At 28.4% G+C, this 14542-nt stretch overlaps 1 protein-coding gene and 1 long non-coding RNA gene across 3 annotated transcripts in view; one reads left to right on the top strand and one right to left on the bottom strand.

Moving 5' to 3' along the window:
* LOC123275055 (TOX high mobility group box family member 3-like) overlaps positions 1 to 14542 on the top strand; it is a 398558-nt gene that overhangs the window by 105066 nt on the left and 278950 nt on the right. The gene's annotated exons all lie outside the window — the stretch shown is intronic.
* Positions 398 to 6992, bottom strand: LOC123275061. The gene is made up of 3 exons (XR_006511614.1): positions 6980 to 6992; positions 2917 to 2923; positions 398 to 475 (listed from the first exon to the last, which is right to left on the bottom strand). It is a non-coding gene; the product is annotated as an uncharacterized LOC123275061 (long non-coding RNA).

Below are 14542 nucleotides of genomic sequence, written 5' to 3'. Positions count from 1 at the left end.
TATTTAACCGTTGCTATGGTAAATGTTGTGATAGTAACCGTTGCTATGGTGACAGTTGCTGTGGTAATTGTTACCATAGCAACGGTTACTATGACAATGGTTACCATAGTAACCGTTGCTATGGTAATCATTATCATAGTAACTATTGTTATTAGGGTGCGTCAAAATTTAATCTTCGAAAGCAATCTTTTAAAATAGAAATTTTGAGTTTTGCTTTTAACAGGAGTTGTATTTGGGCATTTCTTAATATATTTTGATATGTCACCATTAATTTGATATTCACAGAATTTTTTAACAGGAGCTTCATTTGGCCACATTTAAAAATTTTTAAATTCCAGAAAAAATGCTTAAATAAAACTCTTGTTAAAAATTATGTGAATATCAAATGAATCCTGACATATCAAAATATTTCAGAAAATGCCCAAACCTAACTCTTGCCAAAAGCGGAACTCAAAATTCCAATTTTAAAAGGTTGCTTTTAGAGATTAAATTTTGACGCACCCTAATTGTTATAGTAACTGTTGCTATGATAACTGTTGCCATAATAACCGTTGCTTTGGTAACCATTGTCATAGTAACCGTTTCTATGGTAACCATTGCCAAAGTGGTCACCATAGCAACGAAAAGCGACAATTAAAACGTCACATTAACTTTTTAATAAAAGATTGTAATGTTTCTGTTTTATTATTTAATTACACTATTTAGTTATTACTTATTAATTATACCTAAACTTTGTATAGTTGCCATTCGGCTAAGCCTTGGCATATAAATCTAATAAATAATTAAATTATTCATACTAATGAGAAAATTTTCTATGGTTAATCGAAGTATGAAAATTGGCCACATATAACCAAATTTGAAAATTCTTTCACAAGTACACTGAAAAAAAAATTAGGAAAACGATTGACCCTGAAGGCCATCCCTGCAACTTCCCGCTAATTCCATACTTAGGTGCTTAAAATTGCACCAATGACGTTTTTGAGCTCTTCGAGCTCAAAAATACAATTTATGGGTTATTTTGAGCTCTCCAAGCTCAAAGAAATTGCTTTCTTATGCTTTAAAGCTCTTCGAGCTCAAAAGTCTGATAGAGATTTGATGACACTATTTTTTGAATTTTTAAACCGCAATAACTTTTGAATGAATAAACCGATTTTTACGCGGTTAGAAGCATTCGACGCAGTTTTTTAAGCCTCACAAAGAATCTTAAATTTTGAATTGATCGCGCTAGGAATTTTGGAGTTATTCCGAAAAAACACTTTTTTCGGTTTTCTTTCGTTCACGATATCTCTCGAACGAATCAATCGATTTTGACCGGACTGGTGGCGATTGACGTGGTTTATTAAGGTTAAGAGCTGATTAGTTTTTGGAATTGAACCTTTCAGCCGTTTAGAGGTTATTCCAAAAAAACCACATTTGAAAAAAATTTTTTTTTCAGTTTTTTTAAGATTTCTCAAAATCTATTGATCTGAATCGGTCCAAATAGTTTTCAAAATCTAAGTTTAGTCAAGCCCTTTCGAATGGCACCAACCGCGATGAAATCGGTCAAGCCGTTCAAAAGTTATAAGCGGTTCACATACTTTCACACACACACACACACACACACACACACACACACACACACACACACACACACACACACACACACACACACACACACACACACACACACACACATACAGACACCGTGACAACCTCGCGGGGATAGTCAGGGAAGCTTCCTGTGACCTTCAAACGTCGAGATCTGATGAAAACTCGATTTTTGCAAAACGGGGTGAAAACAATAACTTCCCAATTTTTGAAAATCTTCGATTTTCTTAGCGGGAAATTAAAAATTTATTTGAATCAAGTAAATAATTTTGAAGAACTTCATTTTCTTGATTTGAGAAAAATTCTTAAACTAAGAAATTTTTCTTGGGTTAAGTAAATTTTACTTAATTTTTTGTTTTGATTCAAGTTAATTTTTTTTTCAGTGTATGAAGATTGAAATTGAATTAATTTATAATTTAATTTAATTCAATTGATCCGCAGATAATGATAGGCTTACACATTTTGTAATTTCACGTTGTCTGATAAAAGTTGAACTTTTTTATTAATTTTTCAAATTGAGTGAACTGATGATGAGACATTTTCTCACGGTGGAATAATTGAACGATGATAATAATAGAATGTGCATTCATCAGAAAATTTTATGAAGAACGAAATTCAATTAAAATTTAATCTGTACAATTGCATGTATTATACAAGGGTAGAGTGTCCATGAGAGTATCGGGAGTATATAGTATAGATGTGCTCTTGCACGTGTCACGAATCGTGCGTGATCGAGTGTTTGTGGTGTACCAATTCCCTTAACGCGCGGCAGGCCATTTTATACACAACGATAACGGCATCAACGACAAAAGCAACCAATGCGTGTAAGTTGTTCTTTTATTTTGCCATTATAGCAATTTGCCAATTATAATTTGTATGCACAAATATTTATAATGCCTAAAATATTCCTCGATATATATTATGCGAAAAAAGATTTAATGAGGATTCATTAAATCACCATCCAGTCTTTATTTATTTTTTTTCCATGAAAAAAATCAAATTTTTACATAATTTATTTCTTTTTCATGAACAATAAAGTATTTTTTGACTTCTTACTGGAACTAAGTTTAAATTGAATTTTAAAATCCATCTAAATGTTAGAGAATGAATTTATTAATGTTATTGAGAAAGTTTTTTATTCAAATATTTTTATAAAACTTTTATTTCCTCAAAATCAACTTTTCTCAGTTGTAAAGATATTTTATTAACTTTCAATATTTAAATTCATTTCAAAGTAAAAGTATTATTTGTCTGTCTGAAATTTATTCTAAAATTTAATTAAAAAGAATTGAATTTCAAGAAAAAAGTTTCACAAAAAAATCAATTCACTAAATTACTCAATTATTACAAATTCGACTAATTCAATTTTATAAACACTAATTGCGAAGTCAAAAATCAAGCAAATAATCAGCGAACTTTAGTGACTTCAATAAAAATCCCTGATTAAGCCAGAATAAATAAAATGATTGATTAACAAGGTAGTAGTCTGGTAACTTATGCCTATTTTCATGACTTCTTTGGAGGGTGGTTTTTTATAGGAAAATAAAAATGAATTATCTTGAATATTTAGAGTATTTTTATTTACATATTGAAAATATAAAAAAAAATTTATTTGATAAAATTTAATAGTTTATTACTATTATTATTGTCACTCGAAGTTGGAACCTCAAAAAAAATGCACGTGGGTGGCCCGGGTGATTTTGGCTCTTGATGTTATCTGAAATCAAATATTCTTGATTATTCTTAATCTATAGACATGTCATTCTGGTCGGAACTACTGAAGTTAAATTTCAAGGGTACATAACAAAATGGCGGACTTTGAAAAAAAAAGTCCTTTTAATTTAGCAAATAAAGGGTTGTAAAATAAAAAGTTAGGGGTGAAAAAAATTCTCGTTAGTACCGACGAGAACTATAAGTGTGTAGAACAGCTTGTTAAAATTTGAAAGCAATCGGTTCAGTAGAAAAAAAGTTACGACCCGGGCCACCCACGTGCATTTTTTTTGAGGTTCCAACTTCGAGTGACAATAATAATAGTAATAAACTATTAAATTTTTTCAAATAAATTTTTTTTTATATTTTCAATATGTAAATAAAAACACTCTAAATATTCAAGATAATTCATTTGTATTTTCCTATAAAAAACCACCCTCCAAAGAAGTCATGAAAATAGGCATAAGTTACCAGACTACTACCAAATGAATGAAATTTCTGAATTAACACCCTGATTTTTCATTATTTTTTTGGAATTTTTTTGCAAAGACCAATAAAGAGATAGAACTTTGAACTTTTTACTATTCATTTATACATATTTCAAGAGTACACAGTTGAATTTTTAGCTAAAAACATTCAGTAGAATTAAAGTTATAGTAGTCTGAAGACACTCGCCTCGAAAAAAATTGAAACTTAATTTAATCCCTCCATAATATCAGCTAATTGGCTTATCTGAAACAAAAAAACCCGACGAGGTTTTAATCTGTATACTTAAATACATTGAGTTAACTATAATAAAAAAAAAATTTTGAAAATTGGATTTTTGACAGACTCCGAAACGAAAAAGTCCGAATTTCATTTCTCTTCTTGTCAACTTTTTGACACAAAAAAAATAAAAAATAAAACTAACAATCTAACAGCTTCTGATACTTCCTTAACTTTTCCGCGAAAAATCGCTGTTTATCAATCAGTTTTTCGTTTAAACTGAAATTGAAATTTAGGCTGAAAAACGGATTAAATAAATTATTTAAACACAATTAATTAAATAGAAAAATAAATTATTCAAATGAAATTCATTAAGGGGGAACACTACTGTGACGATCGAAAAAAAGAGGTGAATTTCGGGAATTTTTTTGACAGGGAAAATAAAGGAATTTTTTTACATTAAAGATTATTACCCTAAACTTTTGTTAAAAAATATTTAATTATTACAAAGTTATTAACAATATCGAAGAGCACTAGAAAAAAATTCCCCCTCCATTGTCGGTTCGATAACTCAAAAACAGATAATCTAAAAATAAAAAGCCAAATTGCTTTTTAATCAGTAAGGATGTAGTTATTGTCGCACGTACGGAATTTTTAAAATTTTTATTTAAAAAAAAATAACGACTGATTGAAAATTTTCTTACTATTCTTACTGTTTTTTTTTTGTTTTAACCCGGCTAGAAAAATTTTTCAAATTCTGTACGTGCGACGATAACTACATCCTTACTGATTAAAAAACAATTTAGGTTTTTATTTTCAGATGATCTGTTTTTGAGTTATCGAACCGACCGTGGAGGGTGAAAATTTTCTCCAGTGCTCGACGAGATTGTTAATAACTATGTAATAATTAAATATTTTTTAATAAAAATTTAGGGTAATAATCTTTAATGTACCCTTAATAAAATAAAAAATCCCAATTCCCAAATTCCTTTATTTTCCCTATCAAAAAAATTCCCGAAAATAGTGTTCCCCCTTAAATAGAAAAAAAGAAAGCTAGATTTATTATTTTGTTTTTATATAATCTGAAGTTGGTGAAAATTATTGCGTACTGGAACATTACTTCAAGTATAATCTTATCGAACAAAATGATCGTGATAATTGCGATTGAACTTCGCTCGCCTTCGGCGAGCTCGCTCGATCATATAATTTTTGACCGAGTTCGAAATTCTTTTTGTCAAATTTTTAATACAAAAAAAAATAGAAGTTAAAATAAATATTAATTAAAATCGGTACAATTATTAATAAATATTGAAAACTTCTGATAGCAATCATAAAAAATTAGTTAAATAATGAAAGTGCTAATGAATACTCAAAATAAATTAATCTGATTTTTACATGATAACGATGATAAAACTCCGATAATGAGAATTAAAAATAAGTTAATTGCAGAGTCTCTATGTTATCATTACTCTTACTGTAAAGAAAAATATAATGATTATAAGGGTAAAACTAGAGTTAAATCCTTACAATTACCAAAGATTAATAAAAATATTTCGCGCAAAAATTCTAAATATATAGCAATTAAGTATTTTAATAAACTACCTCAGACTTTAAAGTCGTTAAATATAAAAAATAAGCTTAATAAAAAAAAAGTATTTCAGTGGATAGCATCAATTGATATCTAATTTCATGATTACATCTTTGTTATCATAATATTCTCTCTTGTTTTTCTTTTTTCATTTTAAAATGATACTTTATACATTAATATTAAGTCTTTTTATTGATAAGTTTTTGTTTCTCCAGGTCTATGTACAGGTGTTTTTTATAACACCTCTATAGGTGCATATTTTGTATGTATATACTAATTTTGTATCCTGGTAATAATAAATAAATAAAATAAATAAATAATGTTAATTAATTTTTTTTCTAAAGAATAAATCAACAAGTCACGCTCTAATAACTGCAAATGAAAAATGAAATTCCACCTGCTGTAAAGCCGTGGGTGTACAAAACTGACCGTCCACAGCCTGACGTAAAGAAATGAACTGAGCAAAAAGATACAGAGAGTGTATATGACTAAGTATGCAAAAATAAAAGAAAAAGAAGCAATAGAGAGGATCATAAAGAGTTAATAATGTGATGTTTATTTATAAGAGTATTTTTTGCATGGATATTTTTCTCTAGCGCTAGAGCGTGCCCGCAAATTTAGCATCAGCAATGGGTTAGGAAAAGTAACAAGGTAAATAAATAATGTCAGGGAAAGTAGGTGTGTAATTAGATACCACTGTGTTAGCCGCTTTAACCTGTCTAGCTTGTATACCTGCCCACGTGTGTTCTCAAGTGATTTACGGGCGTCCTGATGATTTTTAATTTCGTATCCAGTCACGACATCACCATAACACCAGATGTTCAGATCTGACGTTGATGTGACTGCCATCATCTCACCAATACATTTATATATTTATATTTATATATTTATGGTATGAATTAAAAAATAATAAAGAATAATACCGTCTACTGGTGAAACATTGCCTCCATAAATTTCTCTTTCATAATATCCACAATATTCTTCGTCTTTTCTTCGTTTTGTAGTTTTATTTATTGTTATCATCCTCAATCATAATAATTTTATTTCCTTATTCTCAAATGAATTATTTATTTTCCCGCCAATGTTATTTTATATGTCTTACTCAGCATGTGATTTATCATTTAACATTTTACCTCCTTAACAACCATGACTCGTTAAGCTGACGCTCATTTTTTTTACATCGCTATTCACGTAATATCTTTATTTTTTTTTAATCTAAATTTTTATTTAAAAATTTTAATTTATGTAAAAAATACTCTCAAATTTTATTAAAAACAAAACTATTGAGTATTCCGAAGATACAAAAATTTATTCTTCCAATAAAGAAAATGTGAGTAATTTATTACACAGCAAGTGTACTCAAGTACTTAAAATGACAAATGTTAAAACGAAAAATTTTTTTTTTTTTTAAATAATTTAAATACTTTAAAATTATCCGTACGTATATTTGTTAAAGCGATTTAAATCTCGGATTAATGGCGCGTATGTAATATAAATATATATTTCAAAAATAATGACAAAGCTTTAATGTTCTAAAGCATATATAAATTCGAAGATTCTCTTCTATTTTAACTTTCTTCCCCAACATTCTTACTCTTATTCTTAAATTTTTTATTTTTTATTTCACTTGCACATTTTCTATTCCTCCTATTCCTGTAACAACTTCTATTCTTTTTCTCTGCCATTCACTAGACATAATTTATTGCTAAAGTTTCGTCGCGTCGCTCTTTAATGGTCGTAGGTTCTCAACTTAAACATTTGTCCAACAAGTAAATGTATAATTATTAAAATTCCTTTTCTATTATTTGCCAACCTTCAAATTTATCCTTATTAATAAATCTTTTTAAAATATTTCAAGCTATGAATTCAATTATCTATATTATTAAGAGAATAAAAAAAATTTTCCAGAATAGTCATATGATAAAATTGATTTTTTTTAGTGGAATTTAGTGTCATTTATTTCATTCTCACCGATAGTCAATTTATTGTGATAAGTATTTAGGCTGCATTCGAAAATGCTCTATCTCTAGATAGATAATTAAGAAATGACCTTGTATCTTGTGAAATATTGACATTTTTAAAGATATAAGCTTATCCCGATGTTACACTCATCAAGACCTTTCATTTGAGTACCCACATCAATTTTTCATATATTTTATATATTTATATATATGAATATATGAGAAATATATAAAAATGCATGTGGGTACTTAAATGAAAGCTCTTGATGAGTTTAACATCGGGATGAGCTTATATCTTAAGAAATGTCGATAATTAAGAAAGTACAGTGCAATTTAACATTATTAAGAAATGACCTTGTATCTTGTAAAATATTGATATTTTTATAAATATAAGCTCACCCCGAAATCACACTCATCAAGACCTTTCATTTGAGTACCCACATCAATTTTTCATATATTTTATATATTTATATATATAAATATATATGAGAAATATATAAAAATGCATGTGGGTACTCAAATGAAAGCTCTTGATGAGTTTAACATCGGGATGAGCTTATATCTTAAAAAATGTCGATAATTAAGAAAGTACATTGCAATTTAACATAATTAAGAAATGACCTTGTATCTTGTAAAATATTGATATTTTTATACATATAAGCTCACCCCGAAATCACACTCATCGAGACCTTTCATTTGAGTAACCATATCAATTTTTCATATATTTATATATTTATATATATGAATATATGAAAAATATATCAAAACGCATGTAGGTACTTAAATGAAAGCTCTTGATGAGTGTAATATCAAGATGAGCTTATATCTTTAAAAATTTCAATAATTAAGAACTGACTTTGTTATCTTGTCAACTAATGATATTTTTGAAGATATTAGCTCATCTCGACGTTACTCTCATCAAGACCTTTTATTTGAGTCCCCACATTAATTTTTCATATATTTATGTATATTATATATATGTATATATAAAAAATATATCAAAATGCATGTGGGTATTCAAATGAAAGCTCTTGATGAGTGTAACATTGAGATGATCCTATATCTTTAAAAACGTCAATATTTAAGAAAGTACAGTGTAATTTAACGAAATTCTTTATTTAATTAAGCAGAATTTTAATATTTTATAGTTCACAATTCACGGCAGTTACAGAGTGACTGCAAAGTTGCTAGTATTCATTAATGTGTCTGTATATCCGTATTTTGAATATATTACATTGATAAATATTTATCAAACACCGGGTGTCACGGTATTTTAAGTTATTAATTGGTAATTGAAGGACTAGAGTAAACAATTACACGAGGGGAATAAGTATATACATATATAAGTTTGGGATAAAGTTCATGGACGACATCTGTTCAAAACTCAATTTAACCAAACAGCGAGCCCACGGATGGTGTAACCCTTGGTACTCTGCTCAGCTCCACTCACTGCACTCTCTTAAATCCCCTAAACAAGTCACCTTTACCCTTACTTTAAGTCTACGTCGTCAATGTGCAGCTCTTCGGCGACCCCTTCCACTTACTCGAGTGTCTTTAAACAGAATGGGGAAGCAGCCCCCAGTGACCCTGCAAGGCCCGTACAAAATTTGCTAATCTCTCAATCAATCGTGAAGGCTGATTAATTTGCCCTACTTGATTACTAATTTGTTTTGGGATTAAGTTTCTTTGCTGATTAATTTTTTATTTCTAAGCTGAACGAGTTTTTAGTCATCCCCCATGAAAAAAAAATATAAAAAATATATAAAAAATATTTATAGTAAATATATTTTTAATAATGAACTTTTGGCCGGTTTTCATATATATTTTAGATATATTCAAAATATATTTTAAAATACATGAAAAATAACATAGCTAAAAAAATAAAAAAAATATATTTGGAATATATTTGAAATATATAACATATATATGAAAATCGGCCAAAAGTTAATTATTAAAAATATATATATTATTCATAATTTATATATATTTATATAATTTTTATAGATTTTTAATATATTTTTTTTATATTTCAAAATATTTTTTTTTATATTTTTTTTTTATGGGTGATTATCGTTAATGTTTAGAAATAATTGGAAAGCCTAAATAATACTTTGGTTCCATTCAGTTTCAAATCAGTTTGAACCTTAATGCTTATATCACGCTGAACAGTTTGATTTTAGTTTCAATTCAACTTAGTCAGTTTCATATTAAGTTCAATTCAGCTTGAACAGTTTAACCTAAGTTTGAAATCAGCCTCAATAGCTTCAATTCAAGCTTCAAATTCTTGCCTCGGGAAATTAAGAAATTAAGTATTGATTATTTAAATTCGCTACGATGACCGCGCTAGTTTAAGAAATTACAATTTGCTCAACTGAGCTCGGAAATTATAACTCTTGTAGGTAAATTTGAACTTTGTTCGAGGAAACTTTTTATAATGAAGCTATAATTTAACGGCAAGTACACAAACTTTCGGAAAAATACACACGTTTAAATTTACTGAAAGTTCTAACTGTAAGAGGCTAAATTGTAAACGTTCCTTTGGTGTAAAATCGAGCAATAATGAAAAGTTTTTTTGCCTATTAATTAAGCCATACGTTATGCAAACTTTTGATTCAACAATAGTGCTAAAATTTTAGCTATTAAACTAAAAGCCTAAAATAATCTTTTAAATTAATCGATAAATTTATTTTTAGACCGACAAAAAATTATTTTTTTTTTTAATTTTATTATTAAATAGAGAAATTTTTAAATTAAGCAATTGTTCTTGCTTGAAATAAATTTTAATCAATTTCAAAATTTTTTTACTTAATAATTAAATTTTTTTGAATTTATAAAATTTTTTTTTGACTCCGATTTTATTATCCCCGCAAAAAATTCAGAATGTTAGCTCTCGGAATTGAATGTCACAAAAAATGAAAGTAATATCATTTTGGTTTTATTTCTCAATCGACAATAATTTTTTCTTGTCCGAGTATAATAAAACAGTTGAATAGTTTGAATGTCGAAAATAAATACACATGACGAAAGTTTATACAGAAGAAACGAAAGAAAGACCGAAAAAAGTAATCGGAGAAAAAGGAAGCAAAATAAACTTAGATAGAAAGTAAAGTAAAAAGTAAAATAAGGGGAGCAGAGTGGAGAACAAGGGAAGAAGGTACGTGGAGCGTGTAGAACGTGTGGTTTATGCGGCCACCGGGTATATGGCACGGAATGAGGTATATACGCTGTATATCTCCTTTATGGCGACCATTAACATATTTTTTGCCGTTCGTATTACCATACAATAGTAGCGAAAATATTATAAATTATGCTCGTAAATCAAGGAGGCCCAGGCCGCTGCTCGGCAAGAAGTGTAAGAGGGTGATGTGAAAAGAACAACCATAGCACAGTATACCAGAAGAACAACCAGATTAAGAAGAATAAGGAAGAAGTTTAACCAAAATAAGAAAAAAGCTGGAGAAGGAAGGAGCCCGAGATTAAAACGAGCTAAAAAACGTTGACTCGAAAGATCTCCTGGATGAGAATAGAAGAGAGAAGAGATGAGAGCCGTCAGGATGTCGGGACTACCTTGTCCTTCCTTCTTTGTTATAATAGCCGACATGAGCACCTTACTCCTTCTCCTTCTATCCTCGAACTATAATCTACGGGATGCACTTCTTTGCGCTTTACTTCTCCGCTATGTCCTGCTTCCAGTGCAGACTATACACTACCCACTACATTACTTCTCCAGGAGTAAATTCAGAAAAGTAGTAAGTGGTCTGCTCTTTAGTTTCCTTCTAGTCCGTCCAATCCAGTTCACATCACTACTGTTATGTTATAAACCTGCACTCTCAGATCATCGCCGGGACATGTTGGCTTTGGAAGACATACTACCACGCATAATAACGTCACCACGTTTATTTATTCAATTCTATTCCATATTATCCTGTCCTGTCGGCTTAACTTGTATAATTTTTCAACGCTTCTTATTTCTATTATATTGTATGTCTTTCAGCGAGACAACTTAAGTCTTTATTGTAATTGTCACTTCATTTTGTGATATCAACATTAATACCAACACAACACTTTGTCTTCTTTTAAGTTTAAATTTAAATCGTAGATTCAACGTATTGAATGCTCAAATTGTAAGTTTAGCGAATTAGACGTTGAAAACGTAAGTTCATTGGACGTTAAAATCGTTATTTGAATATATTGAACGTTAAAAACGTTAGTTGGACATATTCAATATATTGTGAGCGTAATTCGAACCGACAAGGAGTGAAAATAAGTACACGGAGAAAAAAATTTTGCTATAGGAACTCTATAGTAGTTAGTTAGTTGTAAAAAGTTCCAGTAGGTTAACGTATTCTTATAGTAACAATATCGTTTGGCTCCTGCAACTCTACATCGTTGAGCTCTGAGAGCTAAACGTTATTTACCTCTCCCAACTCTACAGGATCGTTCTAAGACTATAACAAATTTTTGGAAGTCTGCTTAGTAATTTTTTTTTACGATTTAGCATTGATAATTTAATAAATACATGCGGCAGAATGAATTTATATTGCCAACAATAATTGTATATGACAAATAAGAATAGTATTATAATAGAAATAAAATAATAATAGAACTTATATTACAAATAAAAATTATTTGTAAAATAAAAATATGGTCGTCACAAAATTATCTTATTTTCTTAATTATATCAATAAATATTGGACATAAAATCACTACCGTATATGCACAAGAAAAGATAAATAAACGGAAACAAATTTTATTTTGTGTTAAATGGGGTCTTTTTAATGTATTCCGATAACTTATTACTTATCACAATATATTCAACTAATAAATTTAATTAAGTCACTGCAAATGAACCTTGAAAAACCATAAATACAAAACTGTTCTAACGAAATTCAATTTGACAAAAAAAAAAAACCTATTTCCTTAAATAAATAAATGGGGAACTTAATTGTCCTCATATATTTTTAATAATATGGATTAGTAACAAAATAATTCTGTTTGTCATTTTAGAAGGTTATGAAATATGTCAGCGCACTCCACTACTGCGCAACGTAGAGCGCTCCCAACTATACCGTTTGGCTCTGAGAACAATCCCGTAGAGCTCTGAGAGCTCAACAACATTGAGTTATCAGAACTAAATAACATTTTGTTACTGTAGCTCTACAACGAACAGTAAACTATGTATAGTTGTGGTAACTCTACAGTTACGTTACCAGAACGAAATTTTTTTTTCCGTGTAATATCAAATATTATACTTTTAAACATAAGTACGATAAAAAATGTTTTTTCAATTCTGTTGGGGAAAATTTCATTTTTTTGATTGAAATTTTACCATTCGCACTGATAGAAGGATTTATTAACTATTAATAATTTGATTTATTTAAAGACAATTATATAATTTATTAAATTTTAATAAATATTTTTTAACATTCAATAAATATTTATTTGGGAGGATAGTACATTTATCAATAGTTAATAAGTATTTATTAATAGTTAACAAATATTTATTAACAGTTAATAAATAATTTATTAACTGTTGATAAATATTAATTAAATCCTATGATGTTAAAAAATCGTTAATAAAGCTTATTAAATACTAGCAGTCCGCCCCGACTTCGCACGGCTATTTAACAAAAATTTCAACATTAATTATGATGTTATATAGCCTATGTTACCCGGGGATATTGGAGCTTCCCAACAGTGAAAGAATTTTTCAAATCGGTTCAGTAGTTTCGGAGCCTATTCGATGCAAACAAACAAACAAACAAACAATCAAATCTTTCCTCTTTATAATATTAGTATAGATAAGCAAATCTTTCTATCAGTGCGTTCGATAAAAATATTCAGTTCAAATTTTTTACTTGTGGAATAATTTCCAAAATGTTTTTTTTTCAAAGGTCTATGACTGTTTAAGAAGACTAGCTACACGGTGAGAAATTTTTGTAGAAATTTACTATGCATACATAATAAGACTGAACCTTAATGACTCAATTCAAAATATTACCATAAAAATTTAAGAATATCATATTGTACCAATAAATATTTACTAGGGACCATAGTAAATTTGACCATGCAACTGTTACATAAACATATATAAAAAATTTTCGTAAACTGACAGAACAAAAACTGTTAGTGTGCTTAAAACTTTTCATTATAGTTCCATAGTAAAATTTCTGTTGCTCAGTCGACAATAAAAATTTATAAAAAAGTTTCACATTTAGTCACGTGTACTCGGTTTAAATTTAAAATTGTGACTATGAAATTTTCAAATGTCCCATAGTAAACGTATGTGCGTCAGTCGCGACGCGCGCTCTTTCATTTTTTCGTGTTGCTTTGTTTTGTCAACATAAGTCTACAGACGCTATCAGTAGTGGTTAACGGTGTTATGAAAATTGCAATAAACATTAAGTTTTAAATAAATATTAGTTTATAAATCCATCAACACATGAATAGTTAATGAAAATTTGTAAGATTCATAAATAATAAAATATTTAATAATTTACCGTGAAAAATTAAAATGAAAACAAACATTTGATGGTTAACCTGCAACCGACACTTCTAATAATAATAAAAAATAATTTAAAAGTTATATATTGTGTTTATAATTATTTATAATAAAATTAACTGCCAAAATAAATCCTACGTTCATTGTTAAAAATGAAAAAAAAAAAATAAAAAAAACTATATTTTAAAAAAATATTTTTAAAAATTATTGCAAACAAAAAAAATCTTGTTTGGTTTGATATTTTTTTTGATTGCTAAAAACATTTTTTACTCTAAAATTTTTTATTTTTTACAAACGTTTTCTTATTTTTTTTTGCTATAGTACATTCGGAAATTTAAATTATTGCATATTTCATTTTACTATGGTACATTTCAATTTCTACCATTTACTATGTCTGATTTCATTTGTTTCGGAAATTACTATGGGCCATTGTAAAATTTTATTCTGAGTCAATAAGGTTCACTAGTAATATGCACCATTGTAATATCT

Source organism: Cotesia glomerata, linkage group LG1, assembly GCF_020080835.1.
Source record: "Cotesia glomerata isolate CgM1 linkage group LG1, MPM_Cglom_v2.3, whole genome shotgun sequence".
NCBI lineage: Eukaryota > Metazoa > Arthropoda > Insecta > Hymenoptera > Braconidae > Cotesia > Cotesia glomerata.
Note: the sequence above shows the minus strand (reverse complement) of the source record. Positions and strands in the feature narration are given on the sequence as shown.